Below are 13,054 nucleotides of genomic sequence, written 5' to 3' on the forward strand. Positions count from 1 at the left end.
TATTTGTTAAGCACTTACTCTGTGCCAAGCACAATACTAAACACTGGGGCAGACACAAGATAATCAGGTCAGACACAGGCCCTGTAGCTCACTGGGCTCACAGTCTCAATAGGAGGGAGTAGGATTTAATCCTATTTTGTCAATCAATTAATCATATTTATTGAGCACTTACTGTGCGCAGAGTACTATACTAAGCACTTGGGAGAGTAGAGTATACAGATTGGTAGACATGTTCCCTACCAACAACGAGCTTACAATCTCAACAGGGAGACAGACATTGATAAAAATGAATACATTAAGGATATTTGTGTAAGTGCTCTGAGGGAGAGGCGAATAAAGGGAGCAAATCAGGGCGATGTAGAAGAGAGTGGGAAAAGAGGAAATGAGGGCTTAGTCAGGGAAGGCCTCTTGGAGGAGATGTACCTTTGATAAGTCTTTGGAGGTTGGGAGAGTAATTTTCTAACAAGTAATGAAGAGAGAGGACAGTCCAAGTTAGAGGCAGGACATTCATTCATTCAATCATATTTATTGAGCACTTACTGTGTGCAAAGCACTGTACTAAGTGCTTGGGAAGGGCGGATCTTGGTGATGTTGTGACGGTGAGACCAGCAGGCTTTGGTGATGGATTGGATAGGTGAAGGAACTGAGGCATAGAGAAGTTAAGTGCCTTGCCCAAGGTCACATAGCGGACAAATAGCAGAGCCAGGATAAGAACAAGCTTCACTGACTCCGAAGCCTATGATCTTTCTACTAGGCCATTCTGATTCTTCATAAGAAAAATGTTTTTATGATTAGAATAAATAAAGCCTAATTTGACATTCCAAACACAGTCAACATCAGTGGTATTTATTGAGTGCTTTCTGTGTGCAGAGTACTACTTGGGAGAGTACAGTACAACAGAGTGGGTAGTCACGTTCCTTGCCCATAATGAACTTACAGTCTAGAGGGGAAGCCAGGCATTCATGTAAATGAATAACACATAGCATATAATCCCAGTCTAATTTGAGATTATCTTTTTAACCTGAAGATTACTTACAGGGAACCAGGAAAAAGGGCCTTTATTCTATTAACAACTACATTTAGATAGTATTCCTGTTCAATAGATACTGATATTGTTATACCTGAAATATGAGCAATTCTAAAGGCCGGCAAGCAGCATGATGATAACCTAAACCTCCATTCCAAATTGCGTGGTAGAAAACTTTGCTTCCAAATGTGCGTACTAGAGTTACAATACTATTTTCTTCTCCAAACATCTGACAGTTCCAAAGTTCACAATGGCATAGCATCATCCTTACCCTACAATGAATATGTTCCATACTGCCTTACATTTCATGCTCCCGGGCTTACAGATAATGAGCTGCAGTCGATGCTTCATTGATGGTGGTAAATATCGCTGAGACGTGCCACAGACAGAAACATGACTAATTCTGTCTTCAGAGATGCGGAACATCTTGAATCACCCCCGGGGGTGCCCTTTCTCTTCAGTGGTCAGTGCAGGGGGGCTCTTGTTATTGAACTCACTCCCAAGTTTTCGGTAAGGAGGGAGCATTCTCCTGGACCTAGATGTGATCTGAAATTAAAGCTGCTTCAGGCATTGGAAGAGGCATATTGTAAGACCCCCTAGAGTTTTTCTGTTCTTTTCAGAAAGGGCTGGCCATGGTTCTCAGGCCTAAGATTTTTTGAAGGTCCAAACTACTGTCTCAGTTCCCCCCGTTTCATCCATCTACATCTGCACCTCATCAGTTCAGTGCTATTCCAAGAGCCATTCTTTTTCATTCTCAGATACATTCATCTATACTCTGCTTGAAGACTGATAATAATGAAGACTCAAAGAAGCGAAGATACCTACCTACCCTCCCTTAGCTCCCAAAGCAGCCAGGGTTTCTGCCTCTTCCAACATTTCAAGTTGGATGTATGAGTAAAGCATAACGGAAAAGCTTACCTCATCAACACTTTCTAAATGCACTCAGCTGACAATGGGCCAATCAAATACCAGCAAAGGACACCATGATCAAACCTGTTCCTTTATTACTAGAAATAAAGGGACTTTGACTTGAAGAAAAACCTGATAAATCCATCCGCTTCTCAATCAATCCATGAATGGTATTTATTGAGTGCTAGCTGTGGCCGAGTACTGTACTAAACACCTGGGGAAGTACAATACCACAGAGTCGGTAGATAGAATGCCTGGTTTCAAGGAGCTTACGGTCCGCAGCGGGAGACAGGCATTAAAATAAATTATGGATAGAGAAAAAAGAAGAGTATAAGAACGTTTACTTAAGCCCTGTAAGGCTACTTTCTTTTACCTTTGTCTATTTAAAGGAAAGAATAGGTTTTACTTTGCCCAAAGGGATCTGGATGAACAGGAAAACTGTGCAAAACACCTGTGTTCAATTATGTGGTTAAAACAAAACTGAATGTAACTCCTGGTTTTGCTAAACTGTGTTGGTGAGAGCTACGTGGAGAAGTTAGTGTGGTCGATTTCATTCATTTTCTTCAACAGGACAGGAAAGCCCATACTTCTTCAAATGACCTGGCGAAGGGAAAGCTTAACAATAGGGACTCTTTCCATGTCTTGGAAAACTCAGAACCTTTTAACTTATACCATTTATGTGAAATGATTTTGGAGGCTTATTTTTGTTTTCTTCCCATTTAGTAATTTTGTATGTTCTTTCAGTTGGGAATTTGGGCTGCTTCTCTGTCAAGGACTGTTGAAACACTGGCATCAATATTGGCAGTGTGTGCTGAATGTCTACTCTTTGCAGGGCACTAGACTGAGCACCTATCATGTACAAAAAGGTCAGTAGAGGAAATTATCCATTTTCTACCCTTGAGGAGCTTACAACACAGCCAACAGAATGTTCCCTTCTTTTGTCTCTCCTTTGAAATTATACACATATCTTCATCCTCTATTACCTCCCACTCTGGGTAATTTATCCGTCTCCCCCCAGTAGACTGTAAACTCCTTGAAGATAGGGATCATGCCCATTATTTCTATGGTATTCTCCCAAGGGCTTACTCCAGTGCCCTGCACACAGTAGGTGCTCAGTAATTTAATAATAGTAATAATAATGTTAGTATTTGTTAAGCACTTACTATGTGCAGAGCACTGTTCTAAGCACTGGGGTAGATACAGGGTAATCAGGTTGTCTCACATGAGGCTCACAGTTTTCATCCCCATTTTACAGATGAGGTAACTGAGGCACAGAGAAATTAAGTGACTTGCCCACAGTCACACAGCTGACAAGTGGCAGAGCCACTTTAGAGAGAAGAGAATAATTTAGAGAGAAGAATAATTTATTCTTCTCCCCTCCCCACATTTAGAGCCAGACTGTTTTGGGGAATGGAGATTAAATCTCTTGGCAAGGGCTGGCAACTCTGGTCTCTGGTCCTTTATGACTGACAGGTACATCACAGAAAATACCACTCAAAATTGCCACCCTACTTTCACAGCCCTGCTTATTGAGGGAATGGATGGAGGTGCTAGATGGGAGATGACTTTCTTTAATCAATACTTTTTGAATTTTGTTTCAATTATTTTTTTTAACATTTTTGGAGAGTAATTTCACCTTTTACCGTCAATAATAATAACAATGACTCTGGCATTTAAGTGCTTACTGTGTGTCAAGTACTATACTAACCACTGAGGTGGATGCAAGATAATCAGATCCCAAATGGGGTACATAGTCTAAGTAGGTGGGAGAACAGGTATTAAATACCCATTTTGCAGATAAGAGAAGTGAGTCACAGAGAATAATAATAATAATGTTGGTATTTGTTAAGCGCTTACTATGTGCAGAGCACTGTTCTAAGCGCTGGGGTAGACACAGGGGAATCAGGTTGTCCCACGTAGGGCTCACAGTCTTAATCCCCATTTTACAGATGAGGGAACTGAGGCACAGAGAAGTTAAGTGACTTGCCCACAGTCACACAGCTGACAAGTGGCAGAGCTGGGATTCGAACTCATGAGCCCTGACTCCAAAGCCCGTGCTCTTTCCACTGCGCCACGCTGCTTCTCAAGTTAAATGACTTGCACTTGGTCACACAGCAGACAAGTGACAGAGCTGGGATTAGAACCCAGGTCCCCAGACTACCAGGCCGATGCTCTTTCCATGAGGCCATGCTGCTCCAATTTTAGTTGCAGAAGTATTTTCAGAATAAACAGTATCTGGATTGGCATATATAAAGTAGATTCATAAGTTTTAAATGGGAAAGTAAGCAAATTTCTTCTTTGTTTCAGAATGATCATTTAAATTAATTTAAATGATTAAATGATCATTTAACTCATTATTGTAATGTTTTAGTAATTTGAATGGAAACCCTGGGGTTTGTTGCCAGAGAAACATGTTGGTTCTTTGGGATGCTTTTCTCAACATTTTAGAGGGCTAATATTCTATGTCAGTTATGTTGCTACTAGATGCATTATTAATTGCTTCTTTCTATGTCTCTCTTCAAACAGATAAAGAACAGTTGTCTTTACCTATAACTTAAATGCATGCCCCTGAAACTCACCCAGTGGATGTTTCCTTCTCATCTTTGGTCTGGTGGCAATGGATTGCCATTGGATTCCAAAGTATCAAACAGGGTGTCACCCATCTTCACTATGAACTGCAAACCCCCAAAGAAACACTGAATGAGGGGCGATTTTCAGAGCAAGAAGCAACCATATCCTCTTCAACTCCAATTTACAATTGCAATTTACAATGCAGTGTAAATTGGCCAGTTGTCTTAACCAGAAAGATAGTGAAAATGATTGTCAGTTAAATGAAGGGTGGCTGAAATAACAATATCTCTCCTTGATCAGCTAAATAGAAATTTCCCTTTTTGAGCTTCTACTGTTACTAGTTGTCCAAGAGCTCTTGTCTACAGTCAAGAAAAGGATACATCTGAAAAGAAACTTGGGTGATTGGAGCCTCATTAACACTGCTATGCCTCAGTTACTGACGGGCTATTTTTATTCAAACCTAATGAAAAATCTTTGGATGGATTTTTAAATTTAAGGCTGATGATGAGTTTTGTAGCCCTGTAAGCACCCGTGCTGCAGCCTCTTTGGAAAAATGTGTATCTTTGAGAACTAGCTCTCTTGAAAACAGAAATGGGTTTGCTTCCATTCAATCTATTTCTCTTGCTGGTCCTGATGGCCTTTGCAGCAGCTCACAGGGGGCATTTTTATAACTTGGGATTTTTAAAATATCTCAGTGGGTTAGTCCCCAGAGCAGCATTTTGTATCACTGGTGAAGTGGACATCCAATAGCCGAGTGAGAATGGGCATAAAGGAAGAGCAAAACATCAGATTTTGGCAATCTTCCTGTTCCCACTTCAGTGCTTAGGGAGATGGTGATAAAATGGCTAAATGCAGCAGTTACCTTGCAACATGGCTTCCCGGCAATACAGTAGATAGGTCACTTCAAAAGGGCCAATTTAGAGGTGGTGAGCACTTGGAAGACACAGCTGTTCCTACAGAGCTACCTTATAGCCCTAAGCTTGAAAAGAACAGTTTTTCAGTGTCTGCTATTGCAGTTATTTCCACCCCACTTTTTTTATATGCATTCATTCATTCATTCAATCAATTATATTTATTGTTCTCTTATTGTGTGCAGAGCACTGTACTAATTGTTAACTGCTTACTATGCGGAAGCACTGTTCTAAGTGCTGGAGTAAACACTAGGTAATGAGGTTGGAAACAACCAATGTCCCACATGGGACTCACAGTCTTAATCCCCATTTTACGGATGAGGTAACTGTGGCCCAGAGAAGTAAAGTGACTTCCCAAGGTCACACAGCAGATAAGTGGTGGAGTCAGGGTTAGAGCCTAGTTTTTTGACAGATTGTCTAGTGTAAGTTAGCATCAGTAAAGGAGAGAGACATAACCAGCCACATTAATTCATTCATTCAATCATATTTGTAGAGCGCTTACTGTGTGCAGAGCACTGTACTAAGCTCTTGGAAAGTATGATTCAGCAACAAATAGAGACAACCCCTGCCCACAATGGGTTCACAGTCTAGAAGGGGGGAGACAGACATCAAAACAAGTAAACAGGTATCAATAGCATCAATATAAATGAATATAATTATAGATATATACACATTAATAAAATAGATAGAATTATAAATATGTAATAATAATGGTATTTGTTAGGATCTTATTCTGTGGCAAGCACTGTTCTAAGTGCTGGGGTAGATACAAGGTAATCAGGATGTCCTACGTGGGGCTCACAGTCTTAATCCCCATTTTATAGATGTGGTAATTGAGGCACAGAGAAGTTAAGTGACTTGCCCAAAGTCACACAGCTGACAAGTCGCTGAGGTGGGATTAGAACTCACAACTTCTTACTTCCAAGCCCATGCTCCTTCCACTAAGCCATGCTGCTTCTTGTACATATATACATACGTATATACACACAGTGTTGTGAGGTGGGGAAGGAGGTAGAGCAGAGGGAGCGAGGGGCGGGGTGATGGGGAGGGTAGGGGGAGCAGAACAAAAGGGGGGCTTAGTCCATACACATTACCAGACACACACACAAACACATACACAATGTTAGGGTGAATACGTTTGCAATTCAGAATTATGTTGGGCATGATTTGCCTCATTTGCATTTGCTAGGATTTCTGATGTACAGGAAAAACCCAGTTCTTTTCTTTTGCAGCATGCAATATAATTTTTTCCTTTTGGCTAATGTTCCAGGGCCAAAACAAATTCTGATTGGACACTTATTAAGACTAAACCCACCATGTTGTTTCAGCTTCATCACCTCTGCTCCTGGAGGAAGACCCCAGGCCTCTGTGCCCAGTGAATGGAGAGCACAGCTGTCTGGAGGCATTCGCTTTACTCTGGTTTCTAGCTCTGGTTTCATTAAGCTCCCCATGAGTGAAGGAATGCCGATGTTCCCAGTCCAGTCACCTGTATCTGACATTGCTGCCCTCCCCTACCAGACAGCTGCCCTTAACTGTGGTAATAGTTTTCTTCTGGGTGGCAAGCGCAGGCCTAGCTGTGCCAGCCCAGTAATCCAGGGGATTCTGGTCTACTTTGTTTCAGAGTGAGGAATCATCAGAATCATTTAACTTTTGGAGGGAGAATAATACCAAACCCTGGCTTTGCCCTAGCAAGCAATCAAGACTATAGGTGCCTGGTAGGAAAAGCTTAAGTCTACTGACTATATTGTATTATACTTTCCCAAAAGCTTAGCACAGTGCTTAGCATACAGTAGGCATTCAATAAATACCAATCGCTCAATCATATCTTTTGAGTGCTTACTACGTTCTTGGGAGAGTACAATATAACAGAGTTGAAAGGCCCATTCCCTGCCCTCAGTGAGCTATTGATTGATCAGGTGATTGAGTGCTTACTTTGTGCAGAAATATTGTACAACTACACACTTAGGAGAGTATAACACAAGACAGTAGGTAGATATGATCCCTTCCCATAAAGAGTTTACCAGTCTCGGCAGGGAGGCAGACGGTAAAGTACATCAGAGAAGCAGCATGGCCTAATGGATAGGGCATGGGCCTGGTAGACAGAAGGACCTAGTTCTAATCCTGGCTCCACCACTTGTCTGCTGGGTAACCTTGGGCAAGTCACTTCACTTCTCTGCACCTCAGTCACCTCATCTGTAAAATGGGAATTAAGATTGTGAGCCCCATGTCAGACCGGGACGGTGTCCAACCCAATTTGCTCGTATCCACCCCACCACTTAGTACAGTGACTGGTGCATAGTAAGCACTTAACAAATGCCACAGTTATTATTGCCGCTGGATAGGTACATAAATGCTGTGGGTGGGGTAAATATCAAAATGCTTAAGGGTTACTGATCCAAGAGTGTAGGTGACACAGAAGAGAGGGCAAATAGGGGAAATGATGAGATATGATTTTAGTAGAGCTTTGAAGATGGAGAAAGTTGTGGTCCTTGGCAATGTAGAGTGAAGGGGTTCCAGACCAGAGGGAAGATGTGGGCAAGCGATGAGTACTAAGAAAATCGAGACTGAGGTACAGTGAGAATGCTGGCATTAGAATAGTGAAGTGAGCAGGTTGGATTGTAGTAGGAGATTCTTGATCTAGAAGAGCTCATTGAGTGCCTTAAAGCTGATGGTAAGTAGTTTCTGTTTGATGGGGGCAGAGATCATGTCTAGAATGTTCTCTCCATCTAGATTGTAAGTTTGTTGTGGGCAAGAAACATGTCTATCAACTCTGTTGTATTGCACTCCCCCAAACGCTTAGTATCTGCACATGGTAAGAGCTTAAGAAGCAGTGTGGTCTAGTGGATAGAGCATGGGCCTGGGAGTCAGAAGGACCTGGGTTTTAATTCTGGCTCTGCCACTTGTCTGCTGGGTGTCCTTGGGCAAGTCACTTCACTTCTCTGTGCCTGAGTTCCTTCATCTGTAAAATGGGGTTTAAGATAGTGAGTCCTATTTGGAACAGGAGGGACTGTGCCCAACCCAAATACCTTGTATCTACTTCTGTGCTTAGAACATTGCCTGGCACATAGTAAGCGTTTAACAAATGCCACAATTATTATTATTACTATTATTATTAATAAATACTAAGAATTGTTTGATGCAGAAATGAATGGAGGTTTTTGAGGAGTGGGCAGACCTGAACTGAGTAGTTTCTTTAGAAAAATGATGCAGCAGCAGAGTGAAGGATTGGAATAAGGTGAGAGAGGGGACAGGGAGGTCAGTGAGGAAGCTGATGCAGTAGTTAAGGTGGGATATGGTAAATGCTTAGATCAACTTGGTAACAGTATGGACGTAGAGGAAGGGGTGGATTCTATAGGTGTTGTGGAGGTAGAACCAACAGGATTTGGTGACAGATTGAATATATGGGTTGAATGAGAGAGATGAGTTGAGGATAGTGCCGGTTATGGGCTTGTGAGACAAGAAGGATAGTGCCCTGGTGAGCTGACAATGCTTCTGATTTGTCACCAGTTCTGAAATGTGGGCATCTGTCAAAGAAGGAAGTTTTTTTCTAGTTTTCAGAGGTCTGTATGTACATCTGCTGAGCCCTGCCAATAAAAGAGTTCAACTATGTCTTTATTCAAAATCCAGGCTACATTCCTTTAGAAATGCAATTACCACCTGGCTCTTTGCTACTTTACTGCTTTTGAAACTAGCATTTCCATTAGCATTTACTTGGTCGTTTTTCAGCTGTTGTCTAGAATTTGTGTTGACACTTGAAATACTTTGAGAGGTTGAAATCTTACTTTGATGTTTGCCTGTTTTTATTTGGTTAAATTCTTCCTGTGCCTTCCTTCTCTCTATTTGGCTTTTGGACATAGATTTTGCCTGAGGGAAGCCAAAGGCATATAATGTTTTCTGCTGGAGGAAGGTAGGTAAAATCTCTAATTGCAGGGCATTGTAGGAAAGCAATGTGAGGAGTTCTCATTTCACCCCAAAGATGTGGGGTAGGGTGGCATGGATAACAGTTATGGACACATCCCACAGTTTGCGGGACAGAGCAGTAAAGTAAGTAGCAGTAAGACAAGCCCATTTCTGTTGTTGATTTCAAGTTTCAACTTTGACGGGTATTCCAGCCATTTGCCAGATTCTACACCCCCATCTGTGTCCCAGCAGTCGTGGGTTACACATGGGCCTGGCAGTGCATGAGGGCAGGAATGGAAGCAGGGCAGGGCCAGGCAGGGTACTCAATTAGGAGTGATTTGCTTGGCTCCCCCTGGGGGAGGGAATAACTGCATCACACTGCATTTTGCTCACTTGACCACTAGCAGATCTCCCCCTGGGGGGATGAATCTCTAGACTCCTCAAGGCATCCCAGGAAAAGAGTTGCCCTCAGGCTGGTCAAGACTGAATAGCAGGTGAAGCTGTGCCCCTTCTCAGAAACCTCATCATTCCTTAAAGAATGGCACCATCTTTCTCATTTGGATGAAGTTCTCCAATTTCCTTTTCCCATGATACAATTTAATATCTCCCCCCACCTTGGGAGAGCCAAGCTACCTCTTCATGGCATTCAGATGGCCCCATCATAAGGGCATTACTGGCCATTTGTGAAAAGAGAGACAGGAACAGCTGTTCTGGGAACAACTTCTCCAGGTGTCCATGTCCAGGTATTTGCTAGGACAACCTTCATTTCCCTAGTTTCTCTCCCATTTGTTTGCACAATTTGAGTGTGCTGCCTTTCTGGAAGCTCCATGTATTTGCTATATATAATCATTTGCAGGTGCTTTTCCTAAAGGAACTGAACAATTAAAACATTAATTATTTGAGGAGAATGAGATATTCAGTTTCTACTTCTGTGTTCATTTTGTAATCTGGAGCTCATTTTCGGTGCCATAATCCTGTGGGGTTATTACATGTGATTTAGTGATTTTTTTCCATCTGAACAGATTTCTAAAGTAATTTTAAGTGCTTTCAGAGTTTGGTTGCATGTAGTTATTCCAGATTCAAAATTGGTGTTGCTTCGTGGGTTAATTTTCAGTTGGTTTCATTTTTCCAGGGAGTATTAGGACTGAATTGTGGAAATGTCTCCTGGTATCCTACTTGTAATAATCAGGAAGCTAATGCATCGATTCCCACACTGAATTCCAAATTTGTTATACCAGTCAGAGCATTGCTGACTTATGTAGCTACGAAAGGTTTATTAAAGGGAAAAAGATGATCTAACCAAAATATGTGAGGTCAGCAAGTTTCCTTCAACTGATAATAATAACAGTAATTATGCCAAACAGGAAGTGCTTGCAATGTGCTAAACCCTGGGGTAGATATAAGGTTATGAAATCAGTCACAATTCTTGTTTCACATGAGACTTATAATCTACCTTATCCAGAACTGGGAGTTTCCCGAGCACTTTACATAGTATGCACTCAATAAATTCCACTGTTTGATTGATCGGTTCAACTCAGGTCCCATGACTACCCAAACACATGCTTTTTCCATTAGATCACACTTGCTTTCCTATAATTTACATTTCTGATCAACAGAGAGCTCCTGACCCTGTTTTAAATGCATTTTTCTGGCAATTGGAGGGATCTTTACTCATGTTCCTAAATTCATTTAGGGGTCTGTATCCCAGTAACAGGGGAAATATCAGAAGGCAGAACAGGAATGAATGATCCCAGTTATTACCAGGATCCAGACCAAGTCTTGGTCAAGTTCTCCAGTAAAGCCAGGAGACTAATTCCTTAGTTGTTAAGACCAACAATCCAGAGTCCAAGAATATTACTTGGAATGTTGGAACACTGATGATGATTCTCTAGCTGTTGCTTTTCTACTGATGGCTCATTAGCACAGGTTGTACATGAGGTTCTCAGCCCCAGGGCCTGCAGTCACTGGAGTCTTGGCAGGAAAAGGTGATGGGACCAAGAGAGCAGGTCAGACTATTTTATAAGCAATGTGAGGCTCAATGTGAGATGGATTCCACTCTCAGTCAGTCGTATTTATTAAGTGCTTACTGTGTGCAGAGCACTATACTAAGTGCTGTGGGGAAGGGAGGGGGGTAGAGAAGAGGGAGGGAGTTGGGACACTGGGGAGGGGAAGAGGAGAAGAGGAAAAGGAGGGCTCATTCTGGGAAGGCCTCCTGGAGGAGGTGAACTTTCAGTAGGGCTTTGAAGGGGGACAATGTGTTAGTTTGATGGATTTGAGGAGGGAGGGCATTCCAGGCCAGAGGTAGGACTTGGGCCAGGGGTCGAAGGTGGGACAGGTGAGAACGAGGCACAGTAAGGAAGTTAGCGGCAGGGGAATGGAGTGTGCCAGGTGGGCTGTTGAAAGAGAGAAGGGAGGAGAGGTAAGAGGGTGAAAGGTAATGGAGAGTTTTGAAGCCAATATTGAGGAGTTTTTGCCAAAAGTGAGGTTACAGTCTAGCTTACAGTCTCTCCAGTTTGAACCCTCTGGAACTTCCATTCTTTTCTGTTTTAGGGCAGAGATGAAGGCTTGTTGGGTCCTGCATTGTTACTGGTGCCTATGGAAACTCAAGAAACCAGGGGATAATAATAATAATAATAATTGTGGTATTTGTTAAGCACTTACTATGTGCCAGGCACTGTACTAAGTGGTGGGGTGGATACAAGCCAATCGGGTTGGACCAGGTCTCTGTCCCACATGGGGCTCCCCATCTCAATCCCCATTTTATATAGGAGGTAACTAAGGCCCAGAGAAGTGAAGTGAAGGTCAAACAACACACAAATGGTGGAGCCAAGATTAGAACACACGACCTTGTGACTCCCAGGTCTGTGCTCTATCCATTATGACATGCTGAATTATTGTGATATTTGTTAAGCACTATCTGCCAAGAACTATACTAAGCGTGGATGTAGGTACAAGATAATCAGGTTGGACACAGGTAGAACCCAGGTCCCCTGCCTCTCAGACCCGTGCTCTTTCTATAGGGTCTCACCGCTCTCCAAATCATGGATTCCAACAAATGTGGAGCAAACCCATTCCCTGATCTACCCAGAGTGTCCAGGATTGGCTTAGCTATGCTGATCCCTTAGCAGGATCAGGAGAGGAAATTAGGAAATTTCTCAAGTTAAAAAACAAAATGAATTCTTCCAAGTATTATATATTGAATGAAATGCAATACATTTTTCCAAGCACTGAATCTTAGAACCTTTCTCCCTTTACGGCTGCTCATCAGTTGCAGAAGGACAAATTCAGGGCAGCTCCACAGAGAAAGCTGATCAGAAAGGATGATGAACAGAGAGGAGAATTTTTAACTGAATTTGAAGCCCAGCAGAGTTGGACTGATGCAGTGACAGTTCTGGTATTCTGAAGTTGACAAGGGACAATTTACCAAGCAGAAATTACTCAGAAGAAATTTATTTGGAGTGAGTGCAACAGAAAGTTTGGTTCTCAGCAGGGTTCCACATGAGTCAAAGTACTCTGTGCCTACTTATAAATTACCAGCTTGTAGTGATGCTGTCATTTATGATTATGAAAGGATTCTTGATTTGTATTTACTTTTAATTATCATTTTTGCTCAACTGAGCACTTCATTAATGACTCTGCACATCAACTCAATTTCTATACTTGATTAGCAAAACAAATGATATTTCCACACCAGAATTTGTCTTTCCTTGATTGTGTTTTCTCAGTTTGTTGGAAG

At 42.1% G+C, this 13,054-nt stretch overlaps 2 protein-coding genes across 4 annotated transcripts in view; one reads left to right on the plus strand and one right to left on the minus strand.

Moving 5' to 3' along the window:
• IMMP2L (inner mitochondrial membrane peptidase subunit 2) overlaps nt 1-13,054 on the plus strand; it is a 912,519-nt gene that overhangs the window by 460,126 nt on the left and 439,339 nt on the right. The window lies entirely within an intron of this gene.
• Nucleotides 1-13,054, minus strand: part of LRRN3 (leucine rich repeat neuronal 3) — a 43,455-nt gene that overhangs the window by 3,540 nt on the left and 26,861 nt on the right. The gene's annotated exons all lie outside the window — the stretch shown is intronic.

This window comes from Ornithorhynchus anatinus, chromosome 10 (assembly GCF_004115215.2).
Source record: "Ornithorhynchus anatinus isolate Pmale09 chromosome 10, mOrnAna1.pri.v4, whole genome shotgun sequence".
NCBI lineage: Eukaryota > Metazoa > Chordata > Mammalia > Monotremata > Ornithorhynchidae > Ornithorhynchus > Ornithorhynchus anatinus.